Source organism: Crocuta crocuta, unplaced genomic scaffold (assembly GCF_008692635.1).
Source record: "Crocuta crocuta isolate KB4526 unplaced genomic scaffold, BGI_CrCroc_1.0 scaffold218, whole genome shotgun sequence".
In the NCBI taxonomy this organism is placed as follows: domain Eukaryota; kingdom Metazoa; phylum Chordata; class Mammalia; order Carnivora; family Hyaenidae; genus Crocuta; species Crocuta crocuta.
In genome coordinates this window covers 6,896,047-6,913,070 of record NW_027533170.1, presented here as the reverse complement: position 1 = coordinate 6,913,070, position 17,024 = coordinate 6,896,047, and positions in this window count along the sequence as shown.

Below are 17,024 nucleotides of genomic sequence, written 5' to 3'. Positions count from 1 at the left end.
AGCGACTAGAACAGAAGTGAAGGAAGAGAAAGCATGGTTTGGGGAAGACTTTTTAAATATATAATTTATTTTACAACTGTTCCTTTAAAAAAAAGTTTGTCATTGAAGTATAGTTGACATGCAATATTATAATAATTTCAGGTGTACAACCTAGTGATTTGATAATTCTATACATAAATCGGTGCTCACCATGATAAGGGTGGTTACCATCTGTTACAATATTACTGGCCATATTCCTTAGGCTGTGCTTTTCATCCCTGCGATTTATTTATTTTATAACTGGAGGCTTCTACCTCTTAATTCCAGTTATCTATTTTGCCTCCCCCTTCCAGCCACCACCACCCTCTCCTCTGGCAGCCACCAGCTTGTCCTCTGTATTTAAGAGTCAGTTTCTGTGTTTGTTCCTTTGTTTTGTTTTTTAGATTCCATGTAGGAGTGAAAGCATGTGGTATTTGTCTTTCTCTAATTGACTTATTTCACTTAGGATGACATTCTCTAGCTCCCTTGTGGTGTTCTAAATGGCAAGATCTCATTCTTTTTGATGGCTGAGTCATATTCCATTACACACATACCACATCTTATCCACTCGTCTATCGATGGACACTTGGGCTGCTTCCATATCTTGGCTCCAAAGCTGCAGTAAACCTAGGGATGCATATATTTTTTCTAGTTAGTGTTTTCTGGATAAATACATAGAAGTGGAATTGCTAGGATCATATTGTAGTTCTATTTTTGATCTTGGAGTAAACTCCATACCATTTTCCACAGTGGATGCACTAGTTTGCATTCCTGCCACCAATATTACCTCTTCTCCAAATCCTTGCCAACTTGTGTTAATTCTTGTCTTTTGGATGCTAGCCATTGTGACAGGTGTGAGGTGATAGCTCACTGTGGTTTTGATTTGCATTTTCAGGGGGAATTTAAAAAATGTTTACTTAGAGAGAGAGAGAGAGCACACACACAAGAAGGGAAGGGGTAGAGAGAGAGAGAATCCCAAGCAAGCTCCATGCTGTCAGTGCAGAGCCTGACAGGGGGCTTGAACCCACAAACCATGAGATCATGACTTGAGCTAAGATCAAGAGTCAGAATCTCAACTGACTGAGCCACCCAGGCACCCTAGGAGGAATTTGTTTAAACTCTCCCTCCCCTCTTCAATTTTCAGTAAAGTTTGTATTATTCACAATAAATTTGGTTTTGCTTGATTAGGAGTGTGACAAAAGGCTATTGGATGTATCATATAAGATATGATATGAGAGATATGATATGATATGATATGAGAGAGAGAAAGAGAGGGAGAGAGAGAGAGAGGACACAAACACGGAACAGAAAGCCAAATGGAGACAAAGCAGAGAGGTATTTGAAGATGCTGGCCTTGAAGATTGGAAGGCTGTAACTGTAAGCCAAGGAAATCCAGCAGCTATCATAAGTTGAAAGAGGCAAGGAATGGATTCTCCCTTAGAGCCTTCAGAAATGCACAGTCCCACTGATGCCATAATTTGGGCTCATCGGTACTGATTCCAGACTTTTGACCTTCAGAACTGTGAGAGAAGTAATTTCTGTTATTTTAAGCCACTGAGTTTGTGGTAATTGTCACTGAAGCCAGACCTTTGTATGTTGATAGTGGCCTGAGTTTAGTGATTCTTGATCAGTTTCTTTCTTTTTCTTTTTCTTTTTTTTACATCTCAGTGAGTGTACAAAATGATGTCAGTCATGTTAATTACAAAGATTGAAACATACTCCATCCCACCAGTATGGAACTTAAGCTGATTGCAAATGACTTAGTTCGGTTCAGATTTTTAGAAGAATTGGTATTGGTTGAGATATCTCTCTTGTGAAACATGAGGCATATAAAGGAAGTGTTGGGAAAAAAGGAATAAGGACCAACTGAATGAGAACTAGAAGCTATACTACTCAGCTCTTTGATACTTAAATAGTAGCAACCTAGCAAATCCATTGTATATTAATCAATGCATGATTCATTTTGGGTGGAGGGTTTGCACAGTTCTTGGAGGGAAGAGGAATAATTACCAACCACAACTTGCACTAGGATGGATGCTTACACTGCAGTCAAATTCGGTTCAACTCGGAACCACTTCTACATCCATCGCCTCGTGTATCAGACATTCTGCCAGGCACGGTGGATACAAGATGGGTAACATATGGTTTATTCTTCAGAAAATTTAGAGATTCCTATATTGAGCCAATGTTTAGTTCCAAAGTCATGATTAAGGTGAACTATCACAGGAGATCAAAAGCACTCTTGAGAATTCCCTAGAAAGGCACCATGTTTGTTATCAGTATATCCTCTGTCCACTCAACCACATCGATTTCTTCCAGCATTTTGATCAGGCAACTATTTCTGTAGTTAAACACTTGAGGAAATATTTGGCTTGCATATAGGGATCATATCACGAAAGGATCGTTTTTATTTCTACTTTTTGTTTTAGAGAAAGAGAGACTCTTAAGCAGACTCCACGCTCAGTGCAGAGCCCAATGACTATGGGATCATGACCTGAGCCACGATCAAGAGTCGGAAGCTCAACTGGCTTAGCCACCCAAGTGCCCCAAAAGGATAGCTTTTAACATTAGGGACACACCTGGTCACACCTAGACTGGAAAAAGAGCATAACAGGTCCCATGTTCTCTTTACTTCTAGGATATTCACGAATGATGGACTGGATCTCCCCGCCGTATGTAAATTGTAGTCTGTCTCTCCACACTTTGCCAACTGTGGCTGGTGAATCTGAATTCAGTGCTCTGTGATGGGAGTGCTCTGCCATTTTATCTGTTCGACCATTCACAGTTGCTAACAGCTCATAGGGCTGAGTGGTTAGCAGGTATTGCTGAGGAACTGATTTCTGTGTGTAAGGGGGGAGATAAAATCTGTACGTCTTCTGGTATGGGACATATTAGAGTGTGGGCATTGCCAACAAAATTCAGAGAAGAGAGATTACTTCTGGTGGATGCAGGAAAGACTTCACAGGGGAATGTGGCATTTCCACTGCATCTCGCCTGCAAGGTAGGACCTGAAGATGTGAGGAAGGGGGAGAAATAACTTTCTGGATGGAGGTAAACTATGAGGGAGTCATAGAACACAGGTGAGTTTCAGACTTGCTTGGGAAACAGTATTTTTTTTTTCTGTATGTGTATTTATTTTATTTTATTTCTTTGCTTATTGTCAAGTTGGTTTCCATCTACTTCTCTTTTTTTAACATTTATTTTTGAGACAGGGGGAGAGAGAGAGAGAGAGAGAGAGAACGAGCGAGCGTAGAAGCACAAATGAGGGAGGGGCAGAGAGAGAGAAAGAGAGAAAAAGAATCCCAGGCATGCTCCTTGCCATCAGCTCAGAGCCTGATGAGAGGCTCAAACCCACCAACTGTGAGGTCATGACCTAAGCTGAAGCTCAGGGTTAGGTGCTTAATGGGCTGAACCACTCAGGTGCCCCAAAACATCTATTTCTTCTTCTTTAAAAAAATTTTTTTTTTAATTTTTGAGAGAGAGAGAGACAGAGAATGGATGTGGGAGAGGGGCAGAGGGAAAGAGAGAGAGGGAAACACAGAATCCGAAGCAGGCTGCAGGCTCTGAGCTGTTAACACAGAGCCCGACACGGGGCTTGAACCCACAAATCATGATATCATGACCTGAGCAGAAGTCAGACACTTAACCAATTGAGCCACTCCGGCCCTCTGCAAAACATCTACTCCTCATAAAGGTTGAGTAAGGGATAAGGTTTGCCTGGAACAACTAGTAAATGGGACAAGATATAATAAAACAATGGTTCTCAAGATACTAAACACTGAGCAATGAAGAATAGTCCTTGCGAAACGGCAGACTAATGAGGTGGTCCCAGATGATTGCTTGGAGGGTTTCCAGGCTGAAGTGCAGAGAGAAGTACTTAGGCTGAGCCTGAGAAAATGCAGCTGTGAGTTCAGGGTGGCTAAAAGGGATAGGATTCTCAGGGAAGAGTACTGGAAAGATAAAGCTGCACAGAGGAACTCTGGACCTCTGTAGACATTCAGTCTGGTACACAGGAGAGTCCTGACTTGCACATACGTGTAAGGGAACTGTCAAGGCTGGGAAGGAACCAGCCTAACAGATCAGAGGGACAAATCCTAGGTGCTCACATTTGGGCAAGGGATACTACCTATTCCCACTAGCCCTAGTTGACAGTCTCATAAATCATAGGGTTTTGGGCAGCATACTGGGCCCAGGGGATCATGTCCCCGTCATGGAACAAAATTAACTTTAGACCACATGTTGGTCTGGTTTTGCCAAAGCTTAACTCTAAGATCCCTGAGAATCATAGTGCTGCCAGGAAACTTACCTGTATCCCAGAATAAAGCTCAAGAATATGTACAGAAATCCATAAATATTCAATACCCAACAAGGTAAAGCCGGTGTTGTGCGGTCTGTACCACCAGATGCATCTCCTCCTTCTTTGTTCTCCATCCATCCCCAAATGGCTCTAGCTTCAAGGCCCTGGGGCTTGACCCAACTAAGCCCCAGGGTGATATAAATGGCTTCCTTTTAGACATGGCAGCACAGACCATTTCTGTGGTAGACATGCTTCCTGGTTCATGGAACGGACTAACACTCTCTTCATCCGTTCTTGGCTTCTGCCGCCCTGCAGAATTTTATAAGTTGGCCCGCAGAGGTGGTATGCTCTGACAACGCTCTGGAATGGAAGCATTTAATTTAGTGATTTATTGGTACTGGGGCTGGAGGATGTTCCGATAGAGCATTCTCATTTCCTTTTATTATTCCAGCGTTACAGGCATGCAGACCATCTGTCTTCACCAGGAGCACTTAATAGAGAAGCCGGAACAATTATGAAGGGATGAAGATCTTGTAAAACAGCTATCAGTAAAGCACAGGAGGGGCAGCACTTGCGAACTTGGAAGGAAGACGAAACCATAAAGCCTGCAGATGTGTGCTCTTCAATCCTAAGGATGGTACTTAGCTCATTTGCATACTTGTTGGCAATTCATTTTGAAAATATTGTGGGAGAGAGAGCAGTTTGAGGTATTTTGAAGGGGAATGACTCTTGGCAGGGAGGTGTTAATAAATCGAACTGTATTGACTAGGGAGATGCCAGAACAGATGCAGAAATTAAAAAAAAAAAAAGAGAGAGAGAGAGAAAAGTAAGAAGAGCCATGAGGGCACAGGTGACTGGGGAGTCCAGCTTGGATTTGAGTCCTTGCATGGCCACTTATTACTGTGTGAACTTGGCCAATTGATTGAATTTTGCTGAGTCTTGGTCTCCTCATCTGTAAAATGAAGACTCAGTTGTTTATCTCAGAGTACTGCTACGGAGATACAGTGAGGTCCTGCAAATAAAGCACTTAGCTAAAGCCTTTGTAGGAAAGGTTATCTAATAAAGATTTTTAAAAGCTTATTGTTTTTATTTTGAGGGGGGAGGGGCAGTGTGAGAGGGAGAGAGAGAATCTTAAGTAGGCTCCATGCTGTCAACATAGAGCCCGACATGGGGCTTGATCCCACAAACCATGAGATCATGACCTGAGTGAAAACCAAGAGCTGGCCATTAACTGACTGAGCCACCCAGTCCCCCCTCTAATAACAATTATTAAAGGAGAAATCCTACAAGCCCATGTTAATTCTATTTTGGGGTGCAATAATAATAATAATTTAAAAAATGAAGGGCTTCACGTTGTTTCTCATGTCATTTTAGACATGCTATATTCTCTTGGACCCTAGCTTTGTTATAGGTGCCGTTATGAAAATTTTTTTAACATTTATTTAATTTTTGAGAGGCAGAGAGGGAGACACAGAATCTGAAGCAGGCCCCAGGCTCTGAGCTGTCAGCACAGAGCCTGACACAGAGCTCGAACCCACAAACCATGAGATTATGACCTGAGCTGAAGTCAGATGCTTAACCGACTGAACCAGCCAGGTGCCTCACAGGGGCCATTATAAACAAGCCAGAAGGGGCTAGCCTGGTGAAAATGCCTTTCTTAGGGCACCTGGGTGGCTCAGTTGGTTAAGCATCCACCTTCGGCTCAGGTCATGATCTCATAGTTCGTGGGTTCAAGCCCTGCGTTGGGCTCTGTGCTGACAGCTCAGAGCCTGGAGCCTGCTTCAGATTCTGATTCTCTCTCTCTGCCCCTTCTCTGCTCACACTCTGTCTCTGTCTCAAAAATAGAATAAACATTAAAAATATTTAAAAAAAAAAAAGAAAATGCCTTTCTTAAATCTTTGTTGCTTTGCTTTAAAAATTTCATCTTCACGAGTATGCTGTTGCTGGGTAGAGCAGGTGTGTGGCACATTTGGTAGCCTAGTAGAGGTCCAGAGCCTCTGGGATGTGTCTTCTGGCTTGTCACTCAAGAGATAGAGACACTGGCACAGGGCCAAGATGGTGTGTCTTCACATCACCCTTCAACAGTGAGTCTAACCCAGGTTAGAACAATGGGGAAGAGACAACGTGAGATTTCTACCAAACAAATGAGTCTGTAGTGCTGCTCTTACAAAGAGCCAGAGTCTACACTCTCAGGAGAGAGAACTGAACAAAGAAACAGGCCAGAGGACTTGATATAAGAGGTCATAAACATCAGTTTTGAATGCCCTGTGGCCTGGAAAGAGGCCAGTTAGATTCATTCAGGGGGCACCTGGGTAGCTCAGTTATTTGAGTATCTGACTTCGGCTTAGGTCATGATCTCATGGTGGTTGGTGAGTTTGAGCTCCATGTAGGGCTCCGTGCTGACAGCTTAGAGCCTGGAGCCTGCTTTGGATTCTGTGTCTCCCTCTCTCTCTGCCTCTCCCCAGCTTGTGCTCTCTCTCAAAAATAAATAAATAAACATTAAAAAAAAAGATTTGGTTAGATCTCAACATGATAGTTGGAAGTCAGTGTAAAAACTCCTAAAAACCAGACTAATTAATTACTTCTGTTCCTGGTTATATTCCCTTTCTTGTTTATTATGAAATGACATATCTAGAAATTGAGGGAAATGGATCCTTTCACTTTTCCAGATCTAGAATTTAAAAAGGCTCCAGGGTGCTCACCTTGGAATGGAATCATGAAATGCCTATTTCGGACCTTGCTTCCTTGGTTGGAAGAGGATTATGGGAGAGCAATGCAACTATCTGCAAAATTAAGAAGGTTGGCTTGTGAGGGCTGAAGAGGATAATAGGGTTGTACATGGCTAACAAACGACTTACAACTTCTGGAGCTGAGGGAGAAACATGATTTATGGTGCCAGGAACCAGTGAGGGGAAGAATTCTGGAGGGAGGCCGATTAGCAGACCTGAGTCTGAGGACATGAGCCTTGGGGATATGTGAATCAGAGTAAGATGGGGACTTCAGGAAAAGACGTAGGTGGAAACAGGACAGGTTTGGCCATATAGGGTTTGTCAAATATTTAGTGATGGCTTTGTCAGAGAGCAACAGGCAGGGTAGTATGTTAAGAGGGTAAGACCCCCTAGGGGTGAGAGATGAGTTATTAGTGGTTGGTCAGAGAAGTTTTGGGAGAGCAGCACCAGATAGCAGAGGAGGTGTGGGGGAAATAAATGGCTGCTCTGAACACGGAAGCTATTCATTCTCTGAGCCCCTGGCACCCCTTCCTGTTGGTCATGGAGCCTCTGGGCCCATGGCTGTTAAATCTGGCCAGGGATGAGCAACGAGCCTTGGAAGAGCTTCACCCCTTATCAGGACAGAGGATCGAGTCACATTACTGCCATCACTGCAAATCCTGGAATTTGTAAATGGTTTCTCCTTGGAGCCCAGGTTACAGTCTAAGGGTTCAAGGTTCACTGTCATGTACTTGCCTCTAACTAGAAACCAGCTGGCCATTATTTAGGTTTGGGTTTTGGTATTTGCATGGAGGAGTGGGAAGTTTATCTCTTTGTTTTGAGTTACAACTTCTAATTTGCTTATGATTATTTGGGACATCACCACTTTGGGTTCACAGATGTCCCTCCTTATTTTTCCCTATGGCTGTTATTGATTTTTTTTAACTCATCTTTTTCTTTTGTAATTTCTAAGGATTTTAGATATGAGATGAGGTAGGCACCATCTTGATCCAATCTGGCTTAGCTACTTAAAATTGTTTTTATTTGTTGTTTTTTTTTAATGTTTTATTTATTTCTGAGAGAGAGAGAGACAGCGTGAGCAGGGGAGGGTCAGAGAGAGAGAGAGAGAGAGAGAGAGAGAGAGAGAATCCGAAACAGGCTCTAGGCTCTGAGCTAGCTGTCAGCACAGAGCCTGACACAGGGCTTGAACCCACGAACCATGAGATCATGACCTGAGCCGAAGTCAGATGCTTAGCTGACTGAGCCACCCAGGCGCCCCAAAATTGTTTTTATTTGTAAATAAGAAATAGTACACGGAATTTTAGTACGCCCTTTACCCAGATTCACCTATTGTTAACATTTTGATCTATTTGGATCTATTTGGCTTGTCATTTGCCCTCTGACTGTGTGTGTGTGTGTCTGTCTCTCTCTCTCTCTATCTATCTATCTATCTATCTATCTATCTATCTATCTATCTATCTATCTATCTATCTAATTTTGGAACCAATTGAAAACTGCATAGAGTATAGCTGTTTACCCTTAAACACTTCAGAGTAGATTTCCCAAGAAATCTTTGCTCAGGTCATGATCTCACGGTTGGTAGGTTTGAGCCCTGCATCGGATTCTGTGCTGACAACTTGGAGCCTGGAGCCTGTTTTGGATTCTGTGCCTCCCTCTCTCCCTGTCCCTCCTCCACTTATGCTCTGTCTCTCTCTGAAATAATAAATAATCTATAAAAAAAAGAATACTACAATAGTGATATTGTATCCTTCTCAGGATGTGTCACCCAGAGACACACAGTTTCCATTGCCTCTCACTTACAATGATTTTGATCAGTGTAGCCTGATTTCTCCACTGTCTAGATACTATTATTTTCTCCCTGGCTCCTAATAAGCAATCTTTGGTGAGCCTTTTTCAGACCATGCAGGTATTCTATTCCTCATCAAAGTTTATCCCCATATACACCCACTAGAAATGGCTAAAATTAAAAAAAAAAAGAGTGGTAATACCCAGGATACAGAGCAACTATAATTCTCCTAAATTACTGTGGGAATGCAAGATGGTGCAAGCACTTTGCAAAATATCTGGGAGTTCTAAAGAAAGTTAAACATGCACTTTCCATATGACCTAGGACTTTGCTCTCAGTTATTTATCCTGAAGAAATGAAACTTTACGTCCACACAAAGACTTGTGCAGAAACACATACATGGCAGCTTTGCTCATCATTGGTCCAAACTGGAAACAACTAAAATGTTCATCAATAGGTGACCACAGATACAAATTGTGGCATATTCATACCATGGAATATGACTCGGCAATGAAAAGGAACAGCATTATGATACATGTGGCAGAGTGTATGAATCTCAAAAACAGTGTGCTCCATGGAAGAAGTCACAGACCAAAGAATATGTGCTGTGTGGTGCCATTTATTTGAAATTATAGAAAATGGAAAACTAGTTTCTACCGAGAGAAAATATATTCATGGTTGCCTGAGGCCTGGAGTGTGGGAGGTGTTGATGATAAAGGGGCATGTAGGAATTTTTAAGGCAATGGAAAAGATTTTAATCTTGATTTTAGTGGTGGCCACCTAGATGTATAAATCTGTCACAACTCCTCAAACTCTACAAATAATAGGTGCATTTTATTATGTGGTGATTTTGCCTCTATAAAGTTGGCAATTTCCAGCCTAGACTTAGCACCCATTTGTGATTCTGCTCTCAACCTGTCTTCATTGTTAGGGTTAGAAAATGATGATTTGTTGGGGAATCTGGGTGGCTCAGTCGGCTAAGCGTCCAACTCTTGATTTCCACTCAGGTCATGATCTCACGGTTTGATTAGTGAGTTCAAGCCCCAAGTTGGGCATTACACTGACTGCACAGCGCCTGCTTGGTATTCTCTCTCTCCCTCTTTCTCTGCCCGTCTCCTGCTCTCTCACACATGTGTTCTCTCTCTCATAAATAAATAAATAAACATGAAAAAAAACCACAAGACAACGATTTGTTAATTCCAACATTCTCTACATATTTACCACTTGGTATTGGCATTCTTCTGTAAGCAAGCGTCCACCCTTGTGCCCATATCATTCCTGCCTTGTTTGTTATCATTTTCAACTCACTGAGTCCCATTTCCCCATGAAAGGCTTATAATTTATTAATGCCTTTAATTATTTTTGACACTTAAGTTGTCTTATATTTGTCTCGAGGTAGCCCCTGCAGGCTGATGCCTGTGTCCTTGGGACATGCCCCATCCTTTGTGTTTGAGGATCTCCCTCTTTTCTGGTGTCAGATGAAGTTCCAGACTTACTTGTACCTTCTCTCCCACAGACTGGGAATAGCTATTTTTCAAGCTGTCTTGCTTTCTCTTAGTGAGGAATGGTAATAGAAACCAGCATATGGCTTCTAGATGTGCTCAATGCTCCTGGGCCACCTGTGCTTCTTGGCCCTTCCAGAGTTATTAAGTTTGTTTCCCTTCCTTCCTCCCTCCCTCCCTCCCTCCCACCTTCCTTCCTTCCTTCCTTGCTTTCTTGTAGGCTTCACACCTAGCATGGAGCCCAATATGGAGCTTGAACTGACAACCCTGAGATCAAGACCTGAGCTGAGATCAAGATTCAGATGTGTAACCAACTGAGCCACTCAGGTGCCCCCAGTTTGTTTTCTACTACAGTTCTTTTAAAAAGGAATGAAAGGAATAGGGATTAATTGTGCTAGAACTCTTTGCAAAGAAGGTGAGGAACAGGAGTAAGTCCAAAAGGGGAGAAAATAATTCTTTTTTTTAATGGTTTTTTAAAAAATTTATTTCTAGGAGAGAGAGAGAGAGAGAGAGCATGAGCAGGGGAGGGTCAGAGAGAGAGGGAGTCACAGACTGAAACAGGCTCCAGGCTCTGAGCTGGCAGTCAGCACAGAGCCCGACGCGGGGCTCGAACCCACGAACCGCGAGATCATGACCTAAGCGAAAGTCGGACGCTTAACCGACTAAGCCACCTAGGCGCCCCTGGGGAGAAAATAATTCTTAAAAAAACTTTCTCTAGAAATCATCTAAAACCCAAACCTAAAGCCATAATCACTTAATATTTGTGCACTCTAGACTTTGCTTTAGCTCCTTTTCCTAATTACCATCACCTTGTATTCTTCATTTACTTTGTGTATTTTCATGTTCGTTGTCTTGGCCAGAAAGTGAATACCATATTTTCATCAGATCTCTGTTGGCCACACTGCTTCTCAGAAAGGCAGCTGCCTCTTTGGGGGGAGTGTGTGAATGTGGTTGAATGTGTGTGTGTAATTTAAAGTTTTGTTAATGTTTATTTATTTTTGAGAGAGACACAGAGCACAAGTGAAGGAAGGGCAGAGAAAGAGGAGATGCAGAATCTGAAGCAGGCTCCAGGCTCTGAGCTGTCAGCACAGAGCCTGACGTGGAGCTTGAACCCATGAACCATGAGATCATGACCTAAGCCAAAGTCGAACGCTTAACCAACTGAGCCACCCAGTGCCCCTTATGTGTGTGTAATTTAGGAAGGAGATGCAACATGGAGAAAATGGAGGTGAGATCTAGGATGGCAGCTTTGGAATTCTGCTTCCAAGTAGGGTAAGGCAAGGGGAGAATCTGAATAACTATTTATAATTTCACAAGTTTCTCCATACTGTTAGCAAGGCAGCCTGACCAAGAGTATATGAATGTTAAGAGGTTGTTCCTAGATTTTCTTCTTGTTACTGAAAATATCCAACAATGAGTCTCATCTATGGTACCACTGTTGCTTAATCAGAAATTGAGGGAACTGTAGTGTGGCCAGGAGGTCCTCTTAGAACTCAATAATGAGGCACAGATGACCTTTCCTCACATCATAGTGTATTTGTCACCCTGTAGATGCAAGAGAATGGTTGGCTTCTATAGTGGGAAATAGATGAAACCCTGACACTTGAGTCATTTAATACTGAACTAAGAGAATCCAGAAGAATACACACAGGAAACATTGACAGGATATGGGGGAGGGGGCCTTCTCCAGCTATAACTGGTATTATTGAATAAGAAGAAGACAGGGATGCCCATTAAGTGATTGGAATGGTTGTCTCAGCTTGTGTTTCCTGTAGTGAAATCAAATTTACAGAATGGAAACTCCATTATAGTGTTTTCTTTGACTCATCCAACAGACACACTGAACTGAAATGTAATGGAAACTCGTCATGGTAATGCTAATTGTTTTCTCTCTTCTGAGAGAGAAAACATTTGACTCTCATTTGACTCCTATTCTTATTTTTCATTTTGCCGACAGTGGACTTTATTGGTTTTGTAAAAAGGATATAAACTTCATAAGAAATTCGAGTCGTAAAGAAAAGGAGAACGGAAACCCCTACAGCCCCATTCAGAAAGAATGTTCTTAATATTTGTTGAACCCCATTCTACAGGGGGTTTAATTCATATATTCAGGCAGGATAGATAGGAATCATCTGGAAAACTGATGAGATCATATGATACATACTAATTTAAATAAAATATATCAAATAAACTTCCCTTTACTTTCACTGGGTTCTGTAGAAGAGACATGAATGTTAAATGAAGGAATTGCTGAAATCCAGTAAATATTTTTTCACTCTATGGAATTTGGAAAAATGAAGATGTACATGTATGTACGCATCTGTCTGTATACACTTGACACGTGATGTGGTGTTTGCACGTGTGTGTATGAGTGTATGCCTTGCATGTGTACACATGTGTACAAGTGTGTGTGTGTGTGTGTGCACGTGCAGGTATGTGCACATGTGTATTTGTAAAAATGAGTGTGACTAGAATCCCTAATTCTTACATAAATTGAAAATGCCTTTTGGGGTGCCTGGGTGGCTCAGTTGGTTGGGCATTTGACTCTTGATTTCTGCTCAAGTCGTGATCTCACAATTTTGAGATTGAGCCCCACATTGGGCTCCATCCTGAGCATGGAGCCAGCTTGGGATTCTTTCCCTCTCTGCCTCACTCTCTCTCTCTCTCTGTCTCTCAAAATAAATAAAACTTTTAAAAAACAAAAAAGAAAGTGCTTTTCTTGCAAGAAGCCTTGAGTTGTTCTTTTCCCTGGGATATTTATGGACATCACTAGCAATAACCTGATTGTTTTTTCACTCTGTAGGACTTGCTTCATAGGTGTAAATGTCTATACATTTTTAAAAAATGTACTTGAAGCCCAGAAACTCCTTCAATACAGGTTTCAGTGTTGATTATTCACTATTTTTTACAACACTTCATATAGTCTTTTGAGCTGCACATTCAAACATTTGATTTTGGGAGAAATACTAATGTACATTTGATAGGTCACTGTTGATTTTGGTAGATTGTCCTATTTCAGGAGTTACCTCCTATTCCTGTCTGACCTGAGTTTTTATCTGAAATAGGACTACAGGATTTTATAAATTTTCTTTCCTTCAGTTTGCTGATATAATGCATTGCGCTGGGTTTTTTTTTTTTTTTTACATGTGTTTGCATTCCTCCAATAAAATACTTCTTGGTCATGGTGTCTTGTTATTTCAGTATACTGCTGTATTTAATTAGATGATATTTTATTTTGAATTTTTGTATCTGCATTCATGAGTGGAGTTTACATATTTTAATTAATATTGGCGTTAAGCTATTATTAACTTTACAAATAACTCTCCTTTTGTGCTCTTGTCTGAAACAGTTTCACTATTAGAAGACTAGGAACTGTTTTATAGTTTTATTTTAATCTGCTCACAAANTATAGATAAACCACATCTTCTCGATCAGTCAGTTGATGGACACTTAGGCTCTTTCCATGTTTTGGCTATTGTGGAGAGTGCTGCTGTGAACATTGGGGTACATGTGCCCCTATGGCAAGCATCTTTCTTAATTGGCAGATCTTAAAAATTGCTTTTCAGGGGGCACTCAGTTGGTTAAGCATTCAACTCTTTATCTCAGCTCAGGTCTTGATCTCAGGGACTTGAGTTCAAGCCCTGCATTGAGCTCCACCCTGAGAATGAAGCGTACTTAAAAAAAACCCTTCTTTTCAGTACCTACTATTTATTTTTCTAGAAAATCATCCAAGTCCTTTGGCTCTTTGGAAATGTTGATGTAGAATTGCAGAGGATATCCTTTTGTAAGGCTTCTGATCTCTTCTGTACTTTATATCATTCTTTTTTGTAGCTAATATTGTTAATTTATGGTCTACCTTTGCTAAGAGTTGATTTAATCCACCTTCTTTTTGGGGCACCCAGGTGGCTCAATTCATTGTATGTGCAACTCTTAATCCTAGGGTCATGAGTTCAAGCCACACGTTGGGGGTAGAGGTTACTTTAAAAAACATCTTTAATTCACTTTCTTTTTAGAGCTTTTGTTTTGTTTGTTTATCCTTTCTACTGTTTGTATTTTCTCTTTTCTTAAATTAGCTTTTAAAAACTTTATTAATTGCTTCCTACCTCTTTGTACTTTCCTTTTCCTTGTTATATGTTTTCCAATTTGTAATTTTGCATGCTTAAATTATAGCTATTCTTTCTTTTATTTTTTCTCATCTATCCTAGTCTCTGGATTGAGTAATGAACCGAAATTATGCTTATGCTGGATCCAGTTTATGTGTGGCTTTTCTTTGTAATATTTTTATCTCTTTGCTCCCTTTCTTTCTCAAATTCTACCTGCTTGCTTTTCATTCATTCAACTAACTCATAATTTCTTCTTTCAACTATGGAATTTCTAATTTGAGCTCTTTTTAAAAGAAACTTTGTTTACTTTGAGAGTATGAGTGAAGGAGGAGATGGAGGAGAGAGAGAGAGAGAGAGAGAGAGAGAATCCCAAACAGACTTCATGCCGAGTGTGGAGCCTGATGTGGGGCTTGATCTCACAAACCATGAGATCATGACCTGAGCCGAAATCAAAAGTTGGACGCTTAACTGACTGAGCCACCCAGGCACCCCTGACCTCTTTTTAAATTTCAGTAAGCTTTCTGCAATTTCTGCAATTTCTATGAATGACTATTACTCTGGATTCATTTTGGGTTTCTTTTTGACAGTTCTCCTTGTAAATGTGTTCTCTACTTGCCTGTTGCTTGTATTTTATTCCACCTTTCCCCTCCCACCCCTTTTTTTTTTTCAGATTAAAAAAATTAGAGAGAGAATGCAAGTGGGGGAGAGAGGCAGAGGAAGAGAGAGAATCCTAAGCAGACTCCATGCCCAGTGTGGAGCCTGATTTGGGACTTGGTCCCATGGCCCTGGGATTATGACTTTAGCTGAAATCAAGGGTCAGATGCTCAACAGACTGAGCCACCCAGGTGCCCCACAGGTTTTTCGAAATGCACATGTCCAGGTTGGTTCTTTTGTGATGGTTACTCATCTCAGAGTTTGCCTGGCCACCTGTACAGGGTATGGGGAGGGAGTGGGTTGGGGTACAAGAGGAGGAAAAATGATATGGATAGTCCTAGATGTCCACCGTGGCTTTCTATCTTAAAATGTCCCCCTTAAATGTGGTATTTCTATTTCTTTTTCATGAGTCCTTTAAGTGAGAGTCTTTCGGTACTGTCATTTGTCAGCTCCTGACTCCTGCCTTGTCTGTGGGAGCTTGCTTGGCTCAGACGCTAGAAGTAGCCTGGCACAATGGTTCCTCCCTGAGCCCCACCTCCCCTGCTAGGTGTCTGTAGGAGCTTTTGCAGTTCCTCCATGGTATCGGGTATGTCCCATGTTACAGGATCAGTAGCAATGTGTGTGTTGGCTGTTAACTTTTGAGGAAATCTCTATTGTAGGGGCCAAGGGCAGGCTACCCCACGATGGGCCACTTTGTCATGGAACTTTACTCTGAGGTAAAAGCAATCAAAACCAAGCACATTCAGGAAAAGCTCTTTACCTCCCCCTCAACTGTCTGTTTGTACCAGGAAGAGAGCTAGAATGAACAGAGACTCCCCTTTACTGAAGTGAATTGTCTATATAACAGGGCAGCCCCTTTGTTTTCTAAACATCTCCCCTCACCTTCCTGCTCATGGTCTTTCTCCTGTTTGTATCCTTGGACCCCATCCCCTCTCCCTAGCTTGTGTAAGCATCAGATTGCCTCATTGTCCTTGGAATTTCCATGTCTGTGTAGATTCCCTGTACATGTGCTATTATATTGGATTTTCTTTTGTTAATTGGTCTCATGTCAATTTGATTCATGGTCCAGCTGGAGGGACCTTGAAGAGCGGAGGAAATTCTTCCTCCCCAAACAGTATGTTGCTTGAGATATGGGTCGAGTATTCTGCACACTCCCTTGTCTTGATCCAGACTTCATGGGATTTAGCTGGTAGGCCTCTGAGTTTGTAGTTAGTGGTTCTGTGTTCATTCCTACTATACCTTTCAGGGAGCACAGGATAAAGCAGCTGAGTTGGTGTTCAGGTCTGCCAAAGAGAGAGGCAGCAGGGGAGAACTGTGAAAATCTACCACCCAGTTCATCAGTCCTTGAATTACTGAGAGATCTGTATTCACTTTAGAGCAGAGAGGAAAGGCAGACCATTTATACTGGGAGAAAGTGACTTATTTGGATTGATTTTGTTATTCTTTGAAGTCTTGGAGTGCTATGGCCCAATTTATAATGATATTTTGGCAGTTAAGATCCTTCATATGATCAAGGTTGTGTTTATTTATCTCTGGCATCAGCCTCCTTGCTTCTGTTGGCGGAGATTTAGTGGGTGACTTGTGTGCTCTGTTTCAACATTAATAACCCAAAGTCCATATCTGTTTCCAGAGGTAAACAAGTTGAATTCTTCAACCGGGCGGCCTCAAGTAGCAGCCAAGCAGCCACCAGAGTGAACACGAATCTAAGCCCTGAGATCAGGTGGGAGAGGGGTGTGCTATTGTTTCTCAGTTCCAAATGCACCTGTCTATACCCTGCTTTGTAATGCTGGGGCTGGGGAGCTGCAAAACATCTTTCTCTTTTGGATGCTGACTGTTAGGTCTGCCTCTAGGAGGCGCTAGAGAGCAACAGAAGGCTGGTGGAGGGAATAGGTGTACATTGCCCAGTTTGCCCCTTGTTGCTGCCAGCAATGATGC